The 15,294-nt window shown below is 36.2% G+C and overlaps 1 pseudogene; it reads right to left on the reverse strand.

Annotated features, from left to right (window-relative positions):
* Positions 1-5,767: 5,767 nt before the first annotated feature.
* Positions 5,768-6,359, reverse strand: LOC100405445 (small COPII coat GTPase SAR1A pseudogene; annotated as a pseudogene).
* Between the last annotated feature and the right edge of the window lie 8,935 nt (positions 6,360-15,294).

Genomic DNA, 15,294 nt, shown 5'->3' on the forward strand with positions numbered 1-15,294 from the left:
AGGAGGGTTAACTGTGCCAAATGCGTCCTGCTTTCAGAGCCTGGTTCTTCTCCATCATTGGGGATCCTAGAATAAATCCTGTTGCACAAATTTTTAAAACTGTATCAATCTTTTTGCAGCAAAAGGGAAAATATCCAGTTAACAATTATGTTTAGGTATTCAAGCATATCTGCATCAATGTATATAAATATTAATGCATTTATTAAACATTCTTTGAGTTCCCAGCACATTAGCATACACCCACTTAGGAACTGTATATAAGGCATGCGACCTGCCACTGAAAACTTTGTGGTGTCATATCAGGAGTTAACCATGTCCAAAATAAACCCAACAATGTGATACAGGAACCAGAATTCTGATAATATGTATGCACATTTATGCTTTTGAAGAATTCCACAATAAAAAATTCAGAAAACAAATGTTTCCTTTGATAAATCTAGAAAGTCTAAAATTCTAGTTTCAAATACGTTTTCTATAATAACCACAATATACCACTAATATCTACAACTAGTGAATCTGAGCTAACAAAGTTCAATTTAAAACTCAGGAAAAAAAAAAGTTACTTACAACGTACACTATTTGATTTCCAAACCCTTTATTACATAAATAATCTTAAAGGTCATAACATCAACTTCAAAGTTGAATAATAATAAGTATGTATTGAGAAAAGAAAGAGTTTTAGCCAGAAAATGTAGAGACAGAGACAGAATAATACAGAATACACACTTTCACACACACAATGTAATTGGTATTTTGAATAGCATACCACAATATAATTTCATTCATATTTTGAATATATGTGAATCCAATAATGCAATTTGAAATTAAAAAGCTGCAGATATTTTAAAGTTTTATATGTGGCTTTTAAAATGAAATATTAAATGATTAAAATGGATATCTCCTATTTCATGCTGCAACTGTGATTATATGTAAATTTCTTTCCAATTAGAGAAAATGAGTGAAAAGCTATAAAAATTGCTCCACATTACTTTACAAAATGAGTCTGGGTTTTATCCAGTGCAGACCATTTGATTATATATGCAGACACTTATCTTTCCATGTTTGAATAATGCATAGGAATGATAAGATGTTTATTTTGAGATATCAAAATGAACAGTGACTGTGCTCAGGAAACAAAGCATTTTGTTTGTTAATAAATTAATTTATTTATTTTAATTGTCTCTGTCTCCTAGGAGCTCCTTGCAGGAGAGTTTCAGATCTCCAAAGTCTTCTGATGTATATCTGCTATTATATTTTAACAAATTTGACTTTGAATGATCATTCAAGTTAAATTGCTTAAGAAACTGTTCTGGATGTAGATCAGTTAAAGATTTTTGGATGCTTAAATATTTAAAATTTAAAATGAAAGCAAAGAAACAAAATAATAAAAACTAAAGGCAAACTGTAACCTGGGCAATAGGTGAATACATGACCAAAAAACTGAACCCATCATAGGTAAGAGGAGTATGACAACAAATGTAATGTGCTCCTATTGTATCAATAGATATAAAGATAATGGAAATGAGCAGACCTTACTAAAACAAATGATGATAAAATGACTAATAAATGTATGGGAAAAATTTCAACTTCACCAGAATCAGAAGAGAATCTATGTTCCTACCAACTAAACAAAGGTCAAAGAATAAGGGGCATATCTAGTTTACCAGAAAGATTTAATACATACTAAAGCAGGATTATGTACTTTAAGATCTGATATTTGTGGCAAGCTTGAAATAATTATGAGATTTTGGAATAAAATCATAATGACCTTTTGGGATGTAAGAAAAGAATATTATGTTAGGCTGGAGTTATAAACATGAGTGCAGAGGTTAGAACAATAGAAATTAGATAAAAATCATTCACATGTCCTGCAGCTCCTCAGGTATTAATAACTTTGTATCACAAAGTATTTAAACATACTTTGGAATAAGCTTAGCAGAGCACCCTTTTTCACTAACAAGAAAAATATTTTGACTATGTGCACAACTAGTGAGATACTTAGATTTAATGATAGATTTTTATACCTTTTAAGGTGCTTGATAACTTTTCCTACTGGAGGATTTTTGGGATCCAATATTCAGATGACAGGGAACAAAAAGTCTATTCAGTGACATGCCCAAGTGAGGTTTGAGCCCAACTTATCTGATTCTCCATGTGCCAGTGAGGCATGGACAGGAAGGGAAGTTTGGTCGGGGATTTGTTCCAAAATTTCAGAACACGTTTGCTTTAGAATCATTTTCATATGAAAATGTTCTGAATAGTTTCTATTCCTACTAAAATATTTATCTTAATCATCTTAGTGCCAGAGCTGGCACATAGCAAGCACCCAGAGATGGCAGTATTCACTTTTCTTCTCAAAGAAGTAAATTATTTAAATAAAATTGTCACTTATTCCGGTGAAAAAGTAGAGACTTAAGAAACATCATTGTAGAGCACTATCGTGGATGCTGCAATATTCCTCACTGTTGAATGGGGGGAAAAAATCTTTTTCTAATATTTAAAAATAGTTCATTACAAAATTAAAAAAAAAAAGATTGGATCAGTTAAAGTTGTCGCTGGCACATTAGTTCTCAGTTTGTTTATTTATACAGTAATCTTAAAGCATCACTCTGATACAGAACCAAAAAAGTTAAATAGAAGACATTTTAGATATCCCGTTTAAATGAAAGAATTTTCTGAAAGGTGATGCTTTGTTTAACTTTTTGGGAATTCACGCAGTAAGATTCTGAGTGATATTTGTCTGAGGAAAGAGTTGCTGAGGAAATCAAATGTGTTATTTGAACAATTTATACACTGAGCAGACAGGGTTGCAGCTGACCCTAAGTCAATTGTTTCTGAGATGTCCCTCCCACCTTTCCCACGTTAATCCTGCACAGTTCCATTTCCCAAGCTGCTCCTTGCTCCCTGCCGTGCACGGTTCTCACAGTCATGCTTCATGTCTCAAATTTGTCCCTTCTCCAGGTGCAAACTTTTGATTCCAATTTCCTTAGTCCCTGCTTCATGATTATTTCAGCACACATACACTCACAAACAGGACTAGAACAAGTCTTCCCTCATGTGAAAATAGCACAATGCATTACCTATTTTAGGAAACACATTAATATTTTAACCTCTGCCCATAAGTAATTAAAAAGATGCTTCTAATAGTGAACATTCAGGCACTGGGTGAAGTTGCTAGTAGAAATAATTACATGGAAAGTTTTGGGTGTGTGTAATTCTATCAGTGAAGAAGGCTGAGCCTGAAAAGTAAGCCAAGTAAGCCAAACCTGAAAGTAATAAAGAAATATAAACCACATAATCAACAGAGTGTCTTGAAATAAGATGATCAGTTTTTGCCTTCTCACTTTCATACTATGCCCACTCTCAGAGGCTATGTCAGTGCTTCTCCATCATTGCCAGGGGATCTGGTAAAATGAGACTCCGGTTCAGTAGTCTCATGTAGTGCTGCTTAAGGCTCTACAGTTTTGTTTTAAGTTTTTATTTAAATTCTTAGGATACAGATTAACATTCTTTTGTAAATGATTGTTTTACTTTTCCTGAAATAGGGCATAGATGTACCCTGACGAAACAGACTGAAAGGTCTTCATTCATTGGAATTCCTGTACAAGACACTGAAGCTCCACACAGCAGCTTCTTTCAGCTATTTTATTATAGGAATAGTGGTTCCTGGGGCAAGAAATACACTGTTTCTAACTGATTTTCAATCCTCTTTTTCCAGAATGATAAAACACTTTCAAAAACAGCTACCCTATGTAGAACCCCCAGTTTTCTAGCTTGCAACAAAGTGACTAGGGACAAATAGCAAAAAAAAGCAAGAAAATGAACACTGAAGCAATCATACTTCTTATGTCTCTGAATAGAGAAGTATGGGGAAACTTTAACCATAAGAAATAAAAAATACCCAAGTTAATTACATAGTTTATTCACTATTAGATAGATTGTTTCTCTTAAGGCTGTAACACCTTTCCAAACCAACAATTGCCTTAATTCAGCTTTGCTTGCTAATAAGTGAAATGCATGCACTTCCCAGACATATACTTCACTGAGCTCTGCATTTGGTACCTGGCAGTGAAAAAGTATGCTTTCCCAACAAGCCAGTACTGAAGACTAAGAATGAAAATTCCAAATAAAGAAGGATACTCTCTTACCCCAGCAATATGTTATCTACAATTTCCCTACTCTCACATTAGAATACAGATATCCTCCCAACTTTTCAGTTCCTATGCTCTATCTTTACCTAGGAGATCTATCGTTTGATCTTTTACTAGAGGGGTAGAATATAGGTTAATATTACCAAAATTCAATTTCACATGTGGCACTAGGAAAACGGAATGCCATAAAATGAAACCTCGTCACCCTAGTAGGGATGCGGGTGCTTTTATACAGACTGTTTACTGCCAATAAGTGATGCTGCCTCCAAAGGAAAAGCTCTACAGAAAGTTTTTGGGTTAGTGTTTCCCCCAGCTTATTTCTGCAACGGAGAAAGGCAATTTCATACCCTAAAAACAAGTAAACCTGGAAAAGCTACAGATGTTAACTGCTACTTTAATACCAACAACGTAGATATTTAAGGAGAAAAGATGTCAGAAAAAGAGTTCATGAACAATCCAATAGAGTCCAAATTCTGCAAATGGAAATGTTAAAGCTCACTGAGTAAATTTTTCTAGAACCAAACAAGTGTTAAAATGCTTTTTTTCTTTTTTTTTTTAGGCTGAGTCTTGCTCTGTCGCCAGGTGCCAGGCTGGAGTGCAGTGGTGTGATCTCGGCTCGCTACAACCTCTGCCTCCCAGGTTCAAGCAATTATCCTGCCTCAGCCTCCCGAGCAGCTGGAACTACAGGTGTGCACCACCACGCCCAGCTAATTTTTGTATTTTTTAGTAGAGATTGGGTTTCACCATGTTGGCTAGGATGGTCTTGTTCTCTTGACCTCGTGATCCACCTGCCTCAGCCTCCCAAAGTGCTGGGACTACAGGCTTGAGCCACCATGCCCAGCCTTGTTACAATACTTTTAAGTCATCAACTCACAGAATTAAGAGCCCTTAAACGGTTAACTTTGTCAGGTCTTCCTATTTAGAAAAATTTTCCCTTAGAATCTACACAAAAGTAGCTGACACACCTGCAGTATGTGACATGAGAGAAGTTCTCAACTCTTTTAAAAAGTGAAAGTCACTTTTTATAACTGAAAATGTAAAAGGAAGGTGCTATAGAAATGAAATTTCACAAAATCATAAAAGCAGAGCCTGGCTGAAATCTACAACTTTATAAGTATGAATAACCCACTCTATAATTAACTCCTCCATAGTGAACAATCTACTACACATTCCTTGATGAGGACTGACCCTAGCTTACCACAGTGAACTCTGCCACTAACCTGGACTAAAAAAGTTAGGAGGGTTACCAATTACATTAACAACATTTCCTTTAAAAAAAAATAGAATTGCTTTCTTTTGAAATCAATTACAGTTGTGAGACGTTTTTCTTTTCCGGTGCCCCATGATGGCACATAGCTTTACCTGGCAAATCCTGCCAGCTTCCAAGTCCCAGGATACTGACCCGCACCAGCATGTGGGCAGCATTACCTCCTAATGGTGTGGAGAAGAGCACATATGACCACTGGGTAATGAGAGAGTTGACAGAGACTCCTGGCTTCTCAACGCCAGGCATGGTTGGAGAGCTTTCCTTGTTGTGTTAGAAAAATTCATGAGGAAGCTGTGAATAGGATGACTCCAGAGAAGCAAAACTCCAATTTTCACTGTGAAAACTTCAGTCAATATAGTGGGAGAATCAGCAGAAATCCTCCCTGTAGCCTTGCCTCTTAAGCACAATGCATATGAACACTTCCATGGGGCAAGCATTCAGCTCTTTCAGGGTCACAGTCCCCTTTCCTGTGGCCTGTCCATAAAGCCCAAATATCTCATGAAGTTTTTCTTCACTGATTATATGTGTTCTGTCAATTTTTGTTACCCAAGATAAGGATTGGCACATCAGATATTGTTTTATCAGTTATTAAAACATTAAGCTCAACTTTGGATTCCATAAGGCAAGAATGACCTGCACAGTCCAAAAAAAGACAATCCCATTAATTGCTGGGAGGCAATTTTTCCAAACCCGACATGCTTGCTCATGCCCACCAAGATCAAACGTTGTAAAATTTATTCCAGCAATTGTTAGCTCTTCTGATGTTGGATGTAGTGTTGGAATATGTTGGCCCAATCTGTCATCTTGGGTCATGTGAAGAAGAATGGTTTCCTTATGTTGTTTAAATCTAAGAATACAAGTTTTCCAGATTCCTTGTCAAGTGCTAGGAACTGGAGCACACTGCTAAAGCCACTGTAGATCCACTCAAAGATGAAAGGCATTATAAATGCTTACTACAGCCCAAGGGGCTCCTACAGCAAAATGGTTGGTGGCTCAGTTCCTCACTCAGAGCACACAAACCAGCTACCTGCTGGATGTGCTGGTTTTACATTTTTAACTAGCTCCCAAGTATAAGATATTGGTAACCTCTGGACCACATTTTGAGTGGCAAGATACCATGAGACACCAGAATGTTTTATGTTTGGGAATTAGACATCTGGGACTTATCTAAATCAATGTAACAGGCTGTGATGAGTTCTTTGCTCTCTAAGAGAAAGAAAATATGTGATATGAAAGATTTTTTTTTAAAAACCTATTGCTATTTTTTTCTACTTTATCCTCTACCACAAAATATTTCATCATGACTAGATAAACCTCTCATTTAGAATAGAAGGTTCTCCACGGCTAGCCAAACAATCACAAACTACTAACTTCATTCTCACCATATAAAATTGTGCTCATTTGTTAAAACATTTGTTTTTTTAATAATTCAGTATTTTTAAAAAATCTAAACAGAATAGTTCAGTATAGTCTAGGCCTCTGCCTGGACTTTGCTAACCCAACTTGCCTTTTCTGCTCTCTCCAGAAACTGCCTTCAATAATTAGATCATTTGCAGTCACTACATGCCATATGATTTACTGTAGCATAAACTAATCACCTAACATTAAGGGAATTATTCTTTTATCAAAATTCCCAAAAATTAGCAGAAATTTTTAGAGGAAAAATTACACCATTGCAAAAATTAAAACCTGTTATTATCTTGTTCATTAACAATTTCAGAGCAGACAAGCTCTTGACTGTCAATTAGGCTTTCTTTTCATAACCTGAAAAATATCTTCTCAAGATTGTATACAGAATTGTGGTTAACAGGAACTGATCTGCCCTCACCTTGCCCTGGGTGACATCAGTCATCTGTGGCTGCAGCCACTGACATCATGCACTTGGGTGAATGCAAAGGAGCATCTGCTTCATTATGGAGTCACTTGGGCCAAGTCCTTGATGCCAATTCTGGCACCAAAGCTAAGGGCATTCAGCAACCACACCACACACCCTTCATCAACTTTCCAATGAAATTCTTATGAAATCTTAAATACAAATGTAAATGTTCAACAATGTTAGAAGCTAGGACTATTGATCAAAGATATGCCAGATTTCTGGAGGAATTTTTAAACACAAAGCACAGATGAAGCCTTGAGGCAGAATAGCGGGACAAGAGATATTGAGGAAATGACATGTCTGTCTTCAATACTACCCTCCCACACATGGACATTGTATAAGCAGAAGGAGGTAGCCATCACCCAATTCAAGAGAAAGGATTTATTATCTAGACAGAGACATTTTTCCTACTCCATGACTTAACCCCTAATAGTTCCCTGAGAATATGGCAAGTCATATCAGTTGCCTACCTAACAATAACTTCCTTCTCTCACCATGATAAATGTTAAAAATGTGAGTCACTCTTTCCCAGGCTCTCTTGCAGCTAAGGGAAATCATGTGACCCTGATTTGAACAATGAGATAGAAGGTATCTTCTAAGGAAAGATTTCTACGTGAGAATCGAGGCACCATTATCTCTTCACTACTCTTTCCTTTCTGCCTTTGTAAACAACTTTGTGAAGCTGAAAGCAACCTGCTGAGGATGCTGAGCAAAAGAAAGAGAGATTGAGCTGGGTGGTCATGGTGGCTCATGCCTGTAATCCTAGCACTTTGGGAGGCTACAGCGGATGGATCAAAAGGTCAGGAGTTCAAGACCAGCCTGGCCAAGATGATGAAAACCCATTTCCACTAAAAATACAAAAATTATCCAGGAATGGTGGCAGGCAACTGTAATGCCAGCTACTCCAGAGGCTGAGGCAGAGAATTGCTTGAAACCAGCAGGCGGAGGTTGCAGTGAGCTGAGGTCACACCACCACACTCCAGCCTGGTGACAGCGAGATTCTGTCCCTTAAGATGGAGAGAGAGAGAGAGAGAGAGAGAGAGAGAGAGAGAGAGAGAGAGAGAGAGAGATTGAGCTGCTTATCAACCTCTTCTCCCTCTAAATGCTTTCTGGGTATTGTGTTTATTATAGCTGAAAGAAGTGATAGTGACATAAAACAGCTTGAAAGAGTAAGAGAGGGATCACAATGGTGTACATAATATAGCTTGAAAGAGTGACAAAGTGACTTATGCATACTTGATCTACTTTTGCTTATAGACAAAAGGATTCCAGCAACATGGTTCTTGGAAAATCAGCCTCTTCTGCTTTCAAACCACTTTATCCTGAGTCAACAGTTTTGGCGCCTCTGTGCAAGTGCTAGACAATTGTGATGTTAGACTGTGTGGGGCTCCTGATAGAGGTGAAAATAATAGATTTTATTTTGGCTCTATTGGGGTGGGAAAATCCTAAGGTTAGCATCAGGAACCTGAGGCCAAAGACCAGAGAGTAGCAGATCTGAAAGGAGATTTCTGGACACCTTAAGAAGGTAGTTTTTGGTTCTGCATAAATGTACCTCTTTCTCTGACCCACAAGAGGACAAAAGATTTGTGCCTTGGAGATCTATAAAATCTCAAAAACCCACTTAAAGAAGCCCAGTAAAAAATATGAAGAATAAGGAAATGAATAAAAATGCACAACTAATAAAACAACTGCTGAAGGAAACATATCCCATTTTCATTATAAGAATAATAAAAAATAGAAGACTTAGAAAGATTTCAGTGAAGCTCTAAAGAGACATCCTGGGGTAAAAATAATAATTTCATAAACAAATAATTCAGTAGTGAAGTGAATGATTTGTATAGGGAACTAAATTAGTAGGCTTAGAGATCAAGTGCAAATGTATTTTAAAATGAATATAATTTTAGACACAAATCATGAAGGAAAACATAGAAGATCTATGAAATGATAAAAGTGCCATAAGGTAGAAAGGGAACATATTAGGGAAAGAAAATAACAACAATCAAAAACCTTACCTAAGCTTATGAAAAATACCTGAGCCTACAGGTAAAGAGGGTGTCAGAGTTCAAGACTGATAAGAAGACATACATACCCAGCATATCCAGGTACAATGCCTGAGCTCCTATTTATGAGAAATCTTAAGTGTTGCTATGATTTGAATGTGATTACCCCTGACAAAACTCATGTTGAAATTTGATTCCAACTTTGGTAGTGTTAGGAGATGTGGTCTAATGGGAGGTGTTTAGATGATGTGGATACAGCTTTCATGAATAGACAAATGCACTCTCCAATGAGTAAGTGAGTTTTCTGGTGGGAATTGGTTAGTTTTGAGAGAAGGAGTTGCTGTAAGCAAGCCCAGCCTCTCCCGTGTGTCTTTTTGCATGTGCCCACTTCCCCTTGCACTTTCTGTCATGAGTTACAGCAGCACAAGACCCCACTCAGCAGATGGGCTATTCAATCTTGGACTTCTCAGCCTCCAGAACTGTGAGCAAAATAAGCTATTTTTTTTTTACAAATAATAATAAATGAATATATTTATAAATGACCCAGTGTCAGGTATTCTGTTATAGCAATGAAAAATCAACTAAGACAAGTGTTAAAAAATATTTTCCCCAAAAGAATAAGAATTACATTTCTCATTTACATAACTAGAAACTTTAAGACAGTAGATGAGGGCAATTGATAACCAAGAGGGAAAACTATATTGAAGGAATCTGGTCCTTAATTAAAACAGCATGCACATTACAAGAAATAGGAAGACATCTAATGATGTACAAGAATTATAAAAACATATTGCCAATGTATCTACACTTAGGGCAACACCTGTGAAAGAATTAATCAAGCAGTAAATGAAACTGAGCAGAATCCTTAAGATTCAGAAAGGGGAAATGATACAGTGAGACTGAAACTGGGTTTCTGCTAATGCATACAGCACATTTGAGTGTGGAAATAAAGATCACCAGAATCAGCACACACAAAGACTATTTAGCACTTCCACAGCAAGAGAGTCAACTACCACCACTTGTGTTTGAAAGAAATTCAAAAGCAGGGAGAGCAGGAGAACTTTACAGCGGAGAAAAGAAAAAGGGAAAGCTTCAGCTATGTCCTGATTGGAGGCAGATGAAATGGGGGAGGTCTCTGCCCATCCCTTCGCAAAGATGTGTTGGGAAAAAAAAAAAAAGAAATGGGAAGCTGTAGACAGGCTAATTAGAAGTGGTGCATCCTATATAATTGGTTAGGAAAGCGTATTTGTCTTTCCTTGGTTGACCTTAAGTTGACAGTGGGACAGAGAGGAATTAGAAAAGCTTTCAGCTATTGACAAAGTCCTGGCCATTTTGGGCCAACTGCTACAGGGGCTGTGTTTTGACTTCTTGAACTGGTTGTTGCAGATGGCGGTGTAGATAGCATGTCATACTAATTGAAAGAAGTCAGGCACAAAAAGTCACACTTGTATGATTTAGTTTATGTGAAATATTCAGAACAGATAAATCCATAGCTACAGAATGCAGACTAGTAGTTTCCAGAATCTGAGTGGGGGATGGGGTAGAGATAGGAATGAGGGTTGATTGTTTAATCGGTACAAGCATTGTTTTGGGGATGATGAAAATGTTTCAGAACTGCATAGAGGTGGTGATTACACATCATTATCAATATACTAAATGCCACTGAATTTCCACTTTAAAATGATTAATTTTATCTTATGTGATTTTTACCCTGGGGAAAAAAAGCCTGCATAGATAATATTCAATATACTAATCGCCAGGAAATTGAGGAACATTCTCCTAACATGCATATCAAAAGGAAAATTACAATCTATTGAAATACAATAGAAATTAAATTCATTCATTATTAGAGGGGAAAAGACATAAATTAAGACATTTAGTGCATAATACCTAAAGAACTTACATAAAAAAGTATAATACAAACCAAAGAAATGAGGAAGGCAGTAATTAATGAAGATAAAGGATAAAAGTAAATAGAAGACAAAAGATAGTGTGATGGAAAGATAAAATAGATCAAATATTTGAGATCTTTATTAGACAATAAAAATATACATAATTTGAAATGATAAAGGAGATGTGTCACATACTTGGAAGACGTTTCAAGCTATTCCTTTTTTGGATATAAATGAAATCACCACCTGATAAAGATGTTTATCCTCTCAGGCCCATTGAAGTATTATTTGCAAAAGCCAAGATACAGATATTGAAATAACCTAAGTGATTATTGAAAGATGAATGGATATAGAAAATGTGATATACATCCATTATATATGTGAGCGTGTATGTAAACAGTATTCACTCTTTTAAAACAAAGAGATTGTGCCATTTTTGTTAACGTGGATGAACCTGGAGGACATTATGCTAAGTGAAATAAGCCAGACACAGATAGGAAAAACACTGAATGATTTCACTTACATGTGGAATTTAAAACAAAAAAATAAACAAAACTCCAATACACAGAAAGAGAGAGTAGAGAAACAAGGATATAAGGGTGGGGAATAGGGAAATGCAGGTAAGAGGGTACAAACTTGCAGTTATGTAGGATGAGCAAGTCCAGATAGCTAATGTACAGCATGAGGACTGTAGCTAACAACATTGTAAGACACACTGAAAATTTGCTAAGAGTAGATTTGTAAGTACTTTTACCACAAAAAAATAACTATGTGAAATGATAAATATATTAATTTGTTTGACTGTAGAAATCATTTCACCATGTAATATGTATATCAAAACACATTGTACACCTTAAGTTTATATAACTTTTGAGTGCCATTTTAATACTAGAAAAGATAATTTTAAAAAAGAGCGCTACTTCAACGACTAAAAAAAAGAAAGAAACAGATCATTGCCTAGGAATGATTATTTTGCAGCATAATAACTCGAGGCAAAACAGAAACTTAATAGACTAGTTACAGATAAATTATTCTTCAGTTTCCTCATTCAACACATGTTTATTTAGCACCTATGCTGTTACAAGCATTGTTGTAGAGAACAAAAGAGACAAAGATTTGGAAAGATCATAGATCTACCATTGAAAAACAATTCCAAGATTGAGTCTGACTTTAAGGAAATAATACTGATAATGTTAAATTAGTGTAGCCCTAGAAAAAATATCCCTAACTTATTTAGCAAAGCAAAAATAAATTTTGCTAAGCATCAATAAAGATGTTATAAAATACTTCATTTCTTAAATAGCCTGAATGTCAATCTTCCTTGTGATTACATACACAAAAATTCTACATAAAATACTAACCAACAAAATTCAGTTCTGTGAAAAAAGAATAGTGTGTTTTCCTCCCTAAATTAATAAATGCAGATTCATTGAAATTACCTAAGAATATTTTTCAATGTAATTGTATTCAAAATGAGTGAGGCATAGTATGAAACAGCTGGTGGAAGCACAATTTCATAAAGGAATATAAATGATTGCTATGGATATGGGTATAAGATGGAATACAAATGTCAACACAATTTTAATAAGAACTGGTTTGAAGGCACAAAAGAGAAGGTAAAATGTTCTCATCTAATCTAGGGAAATTGACAATTTCACTAACTGATGATAATAATACTTAGAGAATTTAAGTTCATATATGATATTAAAACATACTGAGGTAAGCACTCAGCATGTATAATTATAATTATAGGTGGAACTTACACTATATTACTTTAAAAAGGAGGGGGAAGGAAAACATACCAATTTGCCCTGCCAGTGAATGCATTCATGATCTGAAGTCTGGTCTGTGAAGAAATAGCAAGCCGAGTCAACCTTTTGACTTAGGAACACAGGTGGAGACTGCCTGACATAAGCCTCTCAGTTTTGAGAATATAGAAAAAGAAAATAAAAATGTAAGATCAGAAATGAGAAATTTAGGACATGAAAAACAATAGAACTGGTAAATACAAAAGTAGACTTTGAAGCAAAAACCCATAATGTCTGTTTAGTCATTAAATGCACAATCAAAGACACAGACTGGCAAATTGGATAAAAAGCCAAAACCCATCGGTGTGCTGTATCCAGGAAACCCACCTCACATGCAAGAATACACAGAGCCTCAAAATAAAGGAATGGTGGAAGATTTACCAAGCAAATGGAGAGAAAAAAAAAAAAAAAAAAAAAAAAAGCAGGAGTTGCAATTCTCATCTCTGATAAAATAGACTTTAAAGCAACAAAGATCAAAAGATACAAAGAAGGCCATTACATAATGGTAAAAGGATCCATACAACAAGAAGAGCTAACGATCCTAAATATATATGGACCCAATACAGGAGCACCCAGATATATAAGGCAAGTTCTTAATGACTTACAAAGAGACTTAGACTCCCACACAATAATAGTGGGAGACTTTAATATTCCACTGTCAATATTAGACAGATCAACCAGACAGAAAATTAACAAGGATATCCATGACTTGAACCCAGACCTGGAACAAGCAAACCTGATAGACATTTACAGAACTCTCCAAAATCCACAGGATATACATTCTTCGCCGCACCACGTCACACCTACTCTAAAACTGACCACATAACTGGAAGTAAAGCACGCCTCAGCAAATGCAAAAGAATGGAAATCATAACAAACAGTCTCTCAGAACACAGTGCAATCAAGTTAGAACTCAGAATTCAGAAACTAACTCAGAACTGCACAGCTGCATGGAAACTGAACAACTGGCTCTTGAATGTTGACTGGATAAACAATGAAATGAAGGCAGTAATAAAGAAGTTCTTCGAAACCAACAAGAACAAAGACACAAAATACCAGAATCTCTGGGACACACTTAAAGCAGTCTCTAGAGGAAAATATATAGAAATAAGTGCCCATATGAGAAGAGTGGAGAGATCCAAAATTGACACCTTATCTTCAAAATTGAAAGCGCTAGAGGAGCAAGATCAAAAAAACTCAAAACCTAGCAGAAGACAAGACATAACTAAGATTAGAGCAGAACTGAAGGAGATAGAGACACGGAAAACCCTTCAAAAAAATCAATAAATTCAAGAGCTGGTTTTTTGAAAAGATCAACAAAATAGACCACTAGCCAGATTTATAAAAAAGAAAAGAGAGAATAACCAAATAGATGCAATAAAAAATGATAAAGGGGAAATCACCACAGATTCCACAGAAATTCAAACCATCATCAGAGAATATTACAAACAACTCTATGCTCATAAACTAATAAACCTGGAAGAAGTGAATAAATTCCTGGACACTTGTGTCCTCCCAAGCCTAAACCAGGAAGAAGTCGAAATCATGAATAGACCAATAACAAGGGCAGAAGTCGAGGCAGCAATTAAGAGCCTACCACCAAAAAAAAGCCCAGGTCCCGATGGGTTCACAGCCGAATTCTACCAGACACACAAAGAGGAACTGTTACCTTTCCTCCTGAAACTATTCCAAATAATCCAAAAAGAGGGAATCCTTCCCGAATCATTTTACGAAACCAGCATCATCCTGATACCGAAACCCGGCAGAGACTCAACAAGAAAAGGAAACTTCAGGCCAATTTCCATGATGAACATAGATGCAAAAATCTTCAATAAAATACTGGCAAACCGACTGCAACAGCACATCAAAAAGCTTATCCACCATGATCAAGTAGGATTCATCCCGGGGATGCAGGTTGGTTCAACATATGCAAGTCTATAAACGTAATTCACCACACAAACAGAACCAAAAATAAAAACCACATGATTATCTCAATTGATGCAGAGAAGGCATTTGACAAAATTCAACAGCCCTTTGTGCTAAAAACCCTCAATAAACTCGGTATTGATGGAACGTATCTCAAAGTAATAAAAGCTATTTACGAGAAACCAACAGCCAATATCATACTGAATGGGCAAAATCTGGAAGCATTCCCTTTGAAATCTGGCACTTGACAAGGATGCCCTCTCTCACCACTCCTATTCAATATAGTACTGGAAGTTCTAGCCAGAGCCATCAGGCAAGAAAAGGAAATAAAGGGTATTCAAATAGGAAAGGAGGAAGCCAAATTGGCTCTATTT

The sequence above is a fragment of the Callithrix jacchus genome, chromosome 3 (genome assembly GCF_049354715.1).
Source record: "Callithrix jacchus isolate 240 chromosome 3, calJac240_pri, whole genome shotgun sequence".
NCBI lineage: Eukaryota > Metazoa > Chordata > Mammalia > Primates > Cebidae > Callithrix > Callithrix jacchus.